At 53.6% G+C, this 7,283-nt stretch overlaps 1 protein-coding gene across 1 annotated transcript in view; it reads right to left on the reverse strand.

The window, feature by feature from the left end:
- Nucleotides 1-7,050, reverse strand: part of CASZ1 (castor zinc finger 1) — a 161,847-nt gene extending 154,797 nt beyond the window's left edge. The window contains exon 1 of the mRNA XM_064363254.1: nucleotides 6,941-7,050. The gene's annotated coding sequence lies outside the window, so the exon portion shown is untranslated. The remainder of the gene's footprint in view (nucleotides 1-6,940) is intronic.
- Nucleotides 7,051-7,283: the final 233 nt, after the last annotated feature.

The following is a 7,283-nucleotide window of genomic DNA, read 5'->3' on the forward strand; positions in this document are numbered from 1 at the left end:
CTCTCTTTCTCTCTCTCTCTCTCTCTCTCTCCCCCCACCTTCACTCTCTTTCTCTACGTGTCTTTTCCACCAAAGACACATAGGACAAACCCAGACCAAAAGGGAAAAAAATTCCAACAATATGGAAGAAGGGCACTTGAGGATTCTATTCAAGAAACCCATCTCTCTTCTCTCTCCCTGTTCTCAATTACTCCAATTTAGAAAAAAAAAAAAAACCTCCCCCTTCCCTTCACACTGTCCAGGCCACCCCTCACTCTGCCGGACTTTGAACAGGGGGAACAGGAGAAGGGCCCAGCTTGCCTGCACAACCTCGTTAACCTGGAGCTCTTAAACGGTTGATTAATTTTTGCAGAATTTACGACAGCCTTTAGCTTTTTTTTCCCCAAGCTGTGGCCTCAGAGCCACAGCAACTTCACTTGGTGAACTTGAGGGGGGCCGAGATGGGGGTGCCCCCTCCCCCAGTGGCCTCCTCCTGCTGGCACCCCAGGCAGCCCTGAGGCCGAAGGGAGCCACGCAGATGGCACCGCCCAGGCAGGAGACCGACCCACTCGCAGAGCGGCGTGGCACCCAGAGGAGAGATCGCCAGGCAGCCTGAATCACGGCTGACTTTTGGCCATTTGGGACTTTTAAATTTCAAAATAAGAAAGCCAGGACAAAGTGGGCAGAGAATAAACCAACCCGGGGTGCTGGCGATGATGCCTCCAGCCTGCACCCTCCCAACCACGCCATGTATCCCGGGCACAGGGACCGGCCTTATCGGTCTGCCGGGCTGCCCTTCAGAGAGAGGGAAGAACAGATCCTAATGAAATTACGGTTTTTAAAATGTCTATAAATTAAATCTCTCCTCTCTCTGTGAATCTCCCCCTGAGCTCCCTCTCCTCTACCAGGCTTGTTTGCCTCTCTTCCGTTCCCTCTGCTCATGTCTGTTTTTCTGATATAGACATCAAGAGGTTACGGGCTCAATTACAACTCCGCTGGAGTCTCAGCATCAGACTGCCTCGGCCTTCTCTTCTCCTCTTCAGAAACAAGATACCAAATAAATCTCTCTTCTTTATATTTTTATTTTCAATGCCAAAAGCCTAAAGATTCATTCTGTGGACCCGCAGCCTTTGTGAACTTCATTCAGATGGTGGGGAGAATATTCTTTTTAATTGTGCCTGAGTACAACATAAATGCTTCTCTCTTTATCTCGTTCCCCCCTTGTAAGGACACCTTGGCTATGCATGAAATTTTAAAAAGGGGGAGAGGACAGTGTAAATGTGCTTAATGTCTGTCTATGAGGGGGGGCAGGTGAGCCCTGGAGAATATTAGTAGGAAATCTAGCACATTCTAAAGTTTGGGGGGGTATCATGAGGATTCATATTAGCAAAGGTCCATTTGTAAAGGGCAGATCATAAAAGGTGATTGTTTTAAAAAACAGAAAAAAAATGCTTTCACCTTCCCTAATACTGCCAGGAGATACAGGAGGGCAGACGTGCCGTCTATATAATTCTATATCCTAAAAGGCCCTCTTCCCATCCAAAAAAAAAAAGTTGAAAAATTCAAGTCTTAGTCAATCATCAGAGCTGCTGACTCCTGAGAAGAAGAAACCAGCTCTGAGTTGTAGGTCTAAGGGGTAAAAGCTGAACAAAAACCAAAACCCCACTCTACTTCTGGAAATATTGACCAGTGGGGATTCCAAAAGCCACTTTTCCTGGAAAAAGCCCTTGAGACAAAGGTCGGAAAAAGCGGAAGCTGAAGGTGAATCAAAAAGAAAAACTTTTCTTTCCAATTAACTGGACTGGGAAAAAGAAGGGAGGTGGGGGAACGCACATCACTACCAACTCATTAATTCTTTCCTGTAAACAATTTAATTAAATTCTGCTAAATACAGGAGAAATACTCATTTTGGAGTGCTTCCCCCAACCTCAAAAGCAAATTCCTCCAGGTTCCTCCCCCCCATGTGAACACCTCCCTTGTCTCCAAGCTACACAGCCATCCAGTGGATTTCCAACCCAGGCGTGGACTGCACTGCTCAGGGCTGCGAGAATGACAGCCTCATATGTCTGAAAGCTGACACTTTAGCTTTGAAAAGAAATGGGGGAAAATAAGCTGTTGACTTCTTGGTTAAAGTATTTTCTTGTTCTACTCATGTTCTTATGTCACTGGGCTAAAAAAAGAGAGAGAGAGAAAGGGGAAGAGAGAGAGAGAGGGAGAGAGAGAAGAGAGAGATATGACTTTCCTTGAATGATCTGTTTAACCTAAGCCAGAGGAAAAAAAAGAAAGTCATTAATTACTTATGTGAGCTATTGCTTCAGAAAGACAATAAACCTGCCCGGTCGCCATGGATATGACATATTTGCTCTGAAAACAACACAATAATTAGCAAAGGGGAAAGATACAAGGAGAATATGCAAACTCCTGAGTTTAAAGCCACAGTGCTCTTTTCTACTCGTAAGCCTCTGTTCTGTTTGCAATCCAAATCAAACAAATTTTTAAAATATAGCAAAGAGGGAAATAATAGGAATGGTTCCTCTCGCCTCTAAGCTGAGAAGCAACAACCACTCTACCTCCCCCCCCCAATATAAAATAATATAAAAGAGAACCAGGATGGTAGAAGGAAAAAAAAAAAAACTCAAGTATTGCCTCTGTTTTATTTCCTATAGTAGGGGTGGAGTCAGGTTTTTTTTTTTTTTTTTTAAAGTGTGCTCTTATTTAGCATTGGATCTTCTGGCCAGATATAAATTTATTTATGTAAGCCAAATGCTCTGTGCATGGCTCACCCCTCCCCAAAGTAAATGAAAATGTGAAGGGGTGGGGTTGGGGGGGTGGTGTCCAGTTGAAAAAGTAAAGCAGTATACTCAGAAAGTAGCATCTCTACGGAGGGACATTCTCTCCCCCTACCTCCGAGAAAATGGAACTCCTGCCTTACTTTAATATTAAAAATGCATTAAATGGTTCTACCTACAACTTAGTCCCAAAGGATCATTAGGAAATGCAATCGCTTTGTATCATATCTGTCAGCGTGATAAATATCTGAGCCAGAGTCAGTTTGCAATTTTTCAGTGTCACAAAACAAGATAATTTTTTTCTGTCTTCCTTTCTTAATTCACTACACCACCTCCCCCCCACCCAAACCAGTCACAAATCTACAGAAAAATACCTGGGCAGAGGAGAAAAGGAGAAAAAGTTGATGTACTCTCACACACCAGGCAGAGGTTATCGATGTTCTCCCCCAAAGCAGGCAAAATTGAATTTTAAAATATTTGGGTGACAATTTTCCCCAAAAAATAAATAAATAAAGCACTCCATTAAGTTTGACTGAAAACTCCTTTCCCCTTTTCCCAGAGGCTAATTTTCCTAAAACAGATGGTCAGGATCTAAAAGAGAAGCAAATATACCTCAACCCCCACAGGCAGAGAAATCTAACTTTGAACTTATTTTAAATTAAAAAGGGGTGGGGGCAAGATAAACTATTAATAAGTATGAAAAAAATTAGCTGAGCTACAAGTTTTGTTTTTCTTATTAAAAAATTATTTAAACACAAGGGGAGCAGATATAAAAGGGAGTTTCATATTCAACTGACTTTCTTATTTTTTTAAACAATAGCTTTTTTTTAAGATTGGACTCTTTGATCTTGAAAGAATTTTGCTCCTATATGATGGGGGGGGAGGGGGTGGTGGTGAAATGATCTGTTTTAAATGATGATGCAACTTAGAGATCAAAGAACTCGCTTTCTTCTAGCCATAATAAGCTGTGCTTGCCACAAAGCGTAAGGCTCCCGGGCTGGGCTCCTCTCCTTCGTAAGAAGGAAATAAAATGCGCCCAGACTCAGAGCAAGACTCGAAGTCTCTCGGCAAGGTGCAAAGTCTGAAAAACAAACAAACAAGGCAAGGGGGAAAAAAAAGAGGAAGGCACTGCCCCTTTAAACGTTTTAGTGCATATGGAGTTTGATTTCTGAAAGAGATCAGTTTAACATCTCCATAGAAACCAGCAACAGATTATCATCAACAGAATAAATAACTAGTCTAATAAATTAAACAGGAGGCATAAGATCGCTGGAAACCTGATTACTGAAGTTCAACAATATTCCCCATAAACTCTCCTTAACCGCCTCTAAGGTGGCTAACAAGAAGGGGGTTGGCGGGGGGGACGGCGATCTCTCCAATTCGCCGGACTCTGGGAACAGAGACGGTGGCGGCCGCCTGGAAGGGAGAAGTTCTCCACTCTGTTCTGGAGAGGGTCCGAGAGCTCCAGTGAGGGGCACACCCTAAAAACAGAAGTTTGGGAAGTGGGAAAGCGGCTAGGGGTCGGGGAAGGTGGCCCGGGTCGCGGGAGATTGCGCGGGTCGCGACGCCCGCCCGGGACGCACCACCTCGTCGCCGCCAGGACGCAAACCCGGCGCTTTGCGCTTGGGCGCCGAACGGCCCAGCGCCCCCTCCGGGCACGTGGAGCGCAGCCCCCGGGGACCAACTACCCCCCTCCCCATGCCCGGCGCAGCTGCTCCTGCTCAGCCGGGACAGCTCCCTTTAGGACGGCGACGTGTGTGTGTGCGCTTGTGCGTGTGTGTGTGAGAGAGTGTGTGTGTGTGCGTGTGTGTGTGCGCGCGCGCGCGTCGTGGGTTGGGCGGTGGGGGGGCACCAAGATTATCCGGCGATCTGTTTCCCAGTCCCCTCGTGCGCTCTCACCGCGCGCCTGTGCCGGCTCCGAGACCTCCGAAATTTACTAACTTTGCCCAGCGACTATCAGGGCCTTTTCTCCCTCGCCGCCCCCCGCCGCTGTAAGTGTGCGGGGTGTCGGCGGGACAACCCAGCACGGTGAGGGCCGCGCCCCCACACTCCACTCGGGCAGAGACGCACACCCCGCCCCGTGGCCCAGGGATCCAGGTTTGGGGGAGTTCCACACTCAGGAGGGGCGCTACTGCCGCTTTCCCGTAGGGCAAGCACCAGCACCCGTGCCATCGCCAGCGTGGCTGGAAGGAGGTCCTCGCCGTGCCCAGAGCCGGCTTTCCAAGCTGAAGCTGGGGCAGAGAAACTTGTGTGGAGGAAGAGGGGGCTCCCTGCCTCCCTCAGCGCTCCACCAGCCACCCCCAACTCCGGACCCGGGTCGGGGATGACTTGGAAGAAGAATCTTCGCCCACCCCCTAGGGAAAAATCTATTATTATTATCTTAATCTACGCCCCCAAAGTGTCCCTCCCGCCGTGATTGACGGCGCATACACCTGTTCCCTCCGCGGAGGAGCTTCCAACGCCGGGGACAGACATTCGCCCAAAAGCTCCTTAGCGGCCCAGCAACCGCCCGCCCGCCAGCCCCCGCCCCCGGCCCCAGCGCGCCCCTGCCCGCACCTCGCCTCCCCGGCGGCCGCCCCCTCCCCTTCCAGGCCCGGCTGCTCGGCCCGCCAGCTCCCGGCCGTGCTGGCTTCGCAAAGAGAGAGAAAGAACAGAAAGCAAAACTTCCTGGCGGCCGACGGCCATCAGCTGCACATTCTGCAAATGCCACCGAGTAAAAATAAACCTGCCGCCGCTCCGCCCGGCCGGCTCACCCCGGGCGCAAGAATCGGCCCCCTGCCCCGGGAGCTCCCTGACTCGGTCTGGCCCAATCCCCCATTCCCGCGCGCCTCTTGGAGCCCCGCTCCCCGACTCTCCTCCGCCAGCCACCACGCTCTCCTTTGCCGTGAAGCCCGACCCCAAGTGACCGGGTAATCGGCTCTTTCCCTTTGGTGTTCCCTGCGCCCCCACAAACTACTTTTCTCCCTGTCCTTCACCAGGTGCCTATTTCAGCCCTGCGCCCTTGGCTTCAGGGATCCTCCTCCCCAGTTGTTGAGCCCCGAGGTCACCCTCTGCCCACCCTGGGGGAACAGACCCCACCCGACCCTCTCCCACGCTGTAAAGCCCCCCGGGAGCGCACCGCTCCACCAGCCCGCTAGCCCGCCAGCCCAGCTTCCCACGTCCCCGGGCGCAACTTCTCTCCCGGCGCACACAACAGCCGGCAACAACTCGTCCGAACTTTCCCCCGGACCCAGGCGGGCTCCGGCCGACAGCCGGCTGCTCTGGGCCGATGCCCCGGCTCTTCGAGCCCTGTGTTGCCGGCCCTTCACCCGGGGAGGCCGGAGGTGGGGTGGGGAAGGGAGTGAGGAGCGCCACTTGCCGCGCCTGGAGCAGCGCACTTGAGATAAACTTCCCAAGCACAGATGAAAAAGGGGGCGCCGCTCCCCCCATCCAAGAAATCTCTGGCCTTCGATTTCCTAGCCGGGGATACCCCTTGGCACCCCGCGCCTAAGCTAACACTGCCTACCTCTGCCGGCAGCACCTACACCCGGTATCCGGGCACAAGAGCTGGCTGGAGGGGTTCCCCACCCACCCCTTCCCATGGGCAAAGTCTTGCAAAGTCACCCCAGGCACCCCTCACCCCTGCTTCCTTCTCTGCCCTGGAGAGCGCACGACCCCTCTGCTGTTGGGTGGGGTGGGGTGGGGGTGTAGGGGGAAGGAGTGATTACCCGGTATTGGCGAGCACCTGCCCCCCCGGGAGCCCACAGCGCGGGGGGCGCCCCCACCCTATTTGCAAAGTCCTGCACTCGCGCCTGGCACCTCCCCCTCTTCTCCCCTACCCCGCTGCCCCCTCAGTTGGAGTAAGTGACCCCCAGGAGGAGCAGCCCTCCCCTCCCCCGGAGCCGCGCGCCGGGCATTCCCCTGGCCACGGCGGGCAACGCGCCGCCCCGCGCCCGGGTGCCAGCCCTCCGTGCCCCCTGCCTCCGCACGGCCGGAGTTGGGTGGCAGCCGCCGATCGCAGGCTGGCTGGCTGGCTCTCTTGCTCGCTCGCTCGCCCGCTCCCTGCTGCAAGCGGCAGCCCCGGGGGTGGGGGGGTGCACCGGGACGGGGGCAAGACGGGGAGGCGCCCTGGGAGGCCTGCGGAGCTGGGGGGCGTGGGGGGGCCGCGGCGAAGGGAGCGCCGAGTCTCTTACCTGCACTTGGGGCGGCTTTGGGTGACTTTCCAAGTCCGGGGGAAAAATGTGTGTGTGTTTGGGATGGAGCGCCGCGGGCGCGCATGCGCTGCCCAAAGTTGCCGGATCCCGGATTTTTCGCTCCCAGTCTCCGCTCTCGCCCGCTGTGATTATGGAATTCTCCGCGGCCGGGCAGTCGAGTGGGTGGCATACAAAACCCGGGCCGGATCGCAGGGCCGGGCTCCGCTCCACCCTCACACCCCCAGACCTGCCCCTCCCGGATCCTTCCCACCCACTGCCCGGGCTTAGCTCGACGTGCGCGCGCGGCGAGTCGCGGCCTGCGGAGGAGCATCTGAGCGCTTGG

Source organism: Aotus nancymaae, unplaced genomic scaffold, assembly GCF_030222135.1.
Source record: "Aotus nancymaae isolate 86718 unplaced genomic scaffold, 86718_ANA_hifiasm-v0.15.2.pri h1tg000053l, whole genome shotgun sequence".
Lineage (NCBI taxonomy): Eukaryota > Metazoa > Chordata > Mammalia > Primates > Aotidae > Aotus > Aotus nancymaae.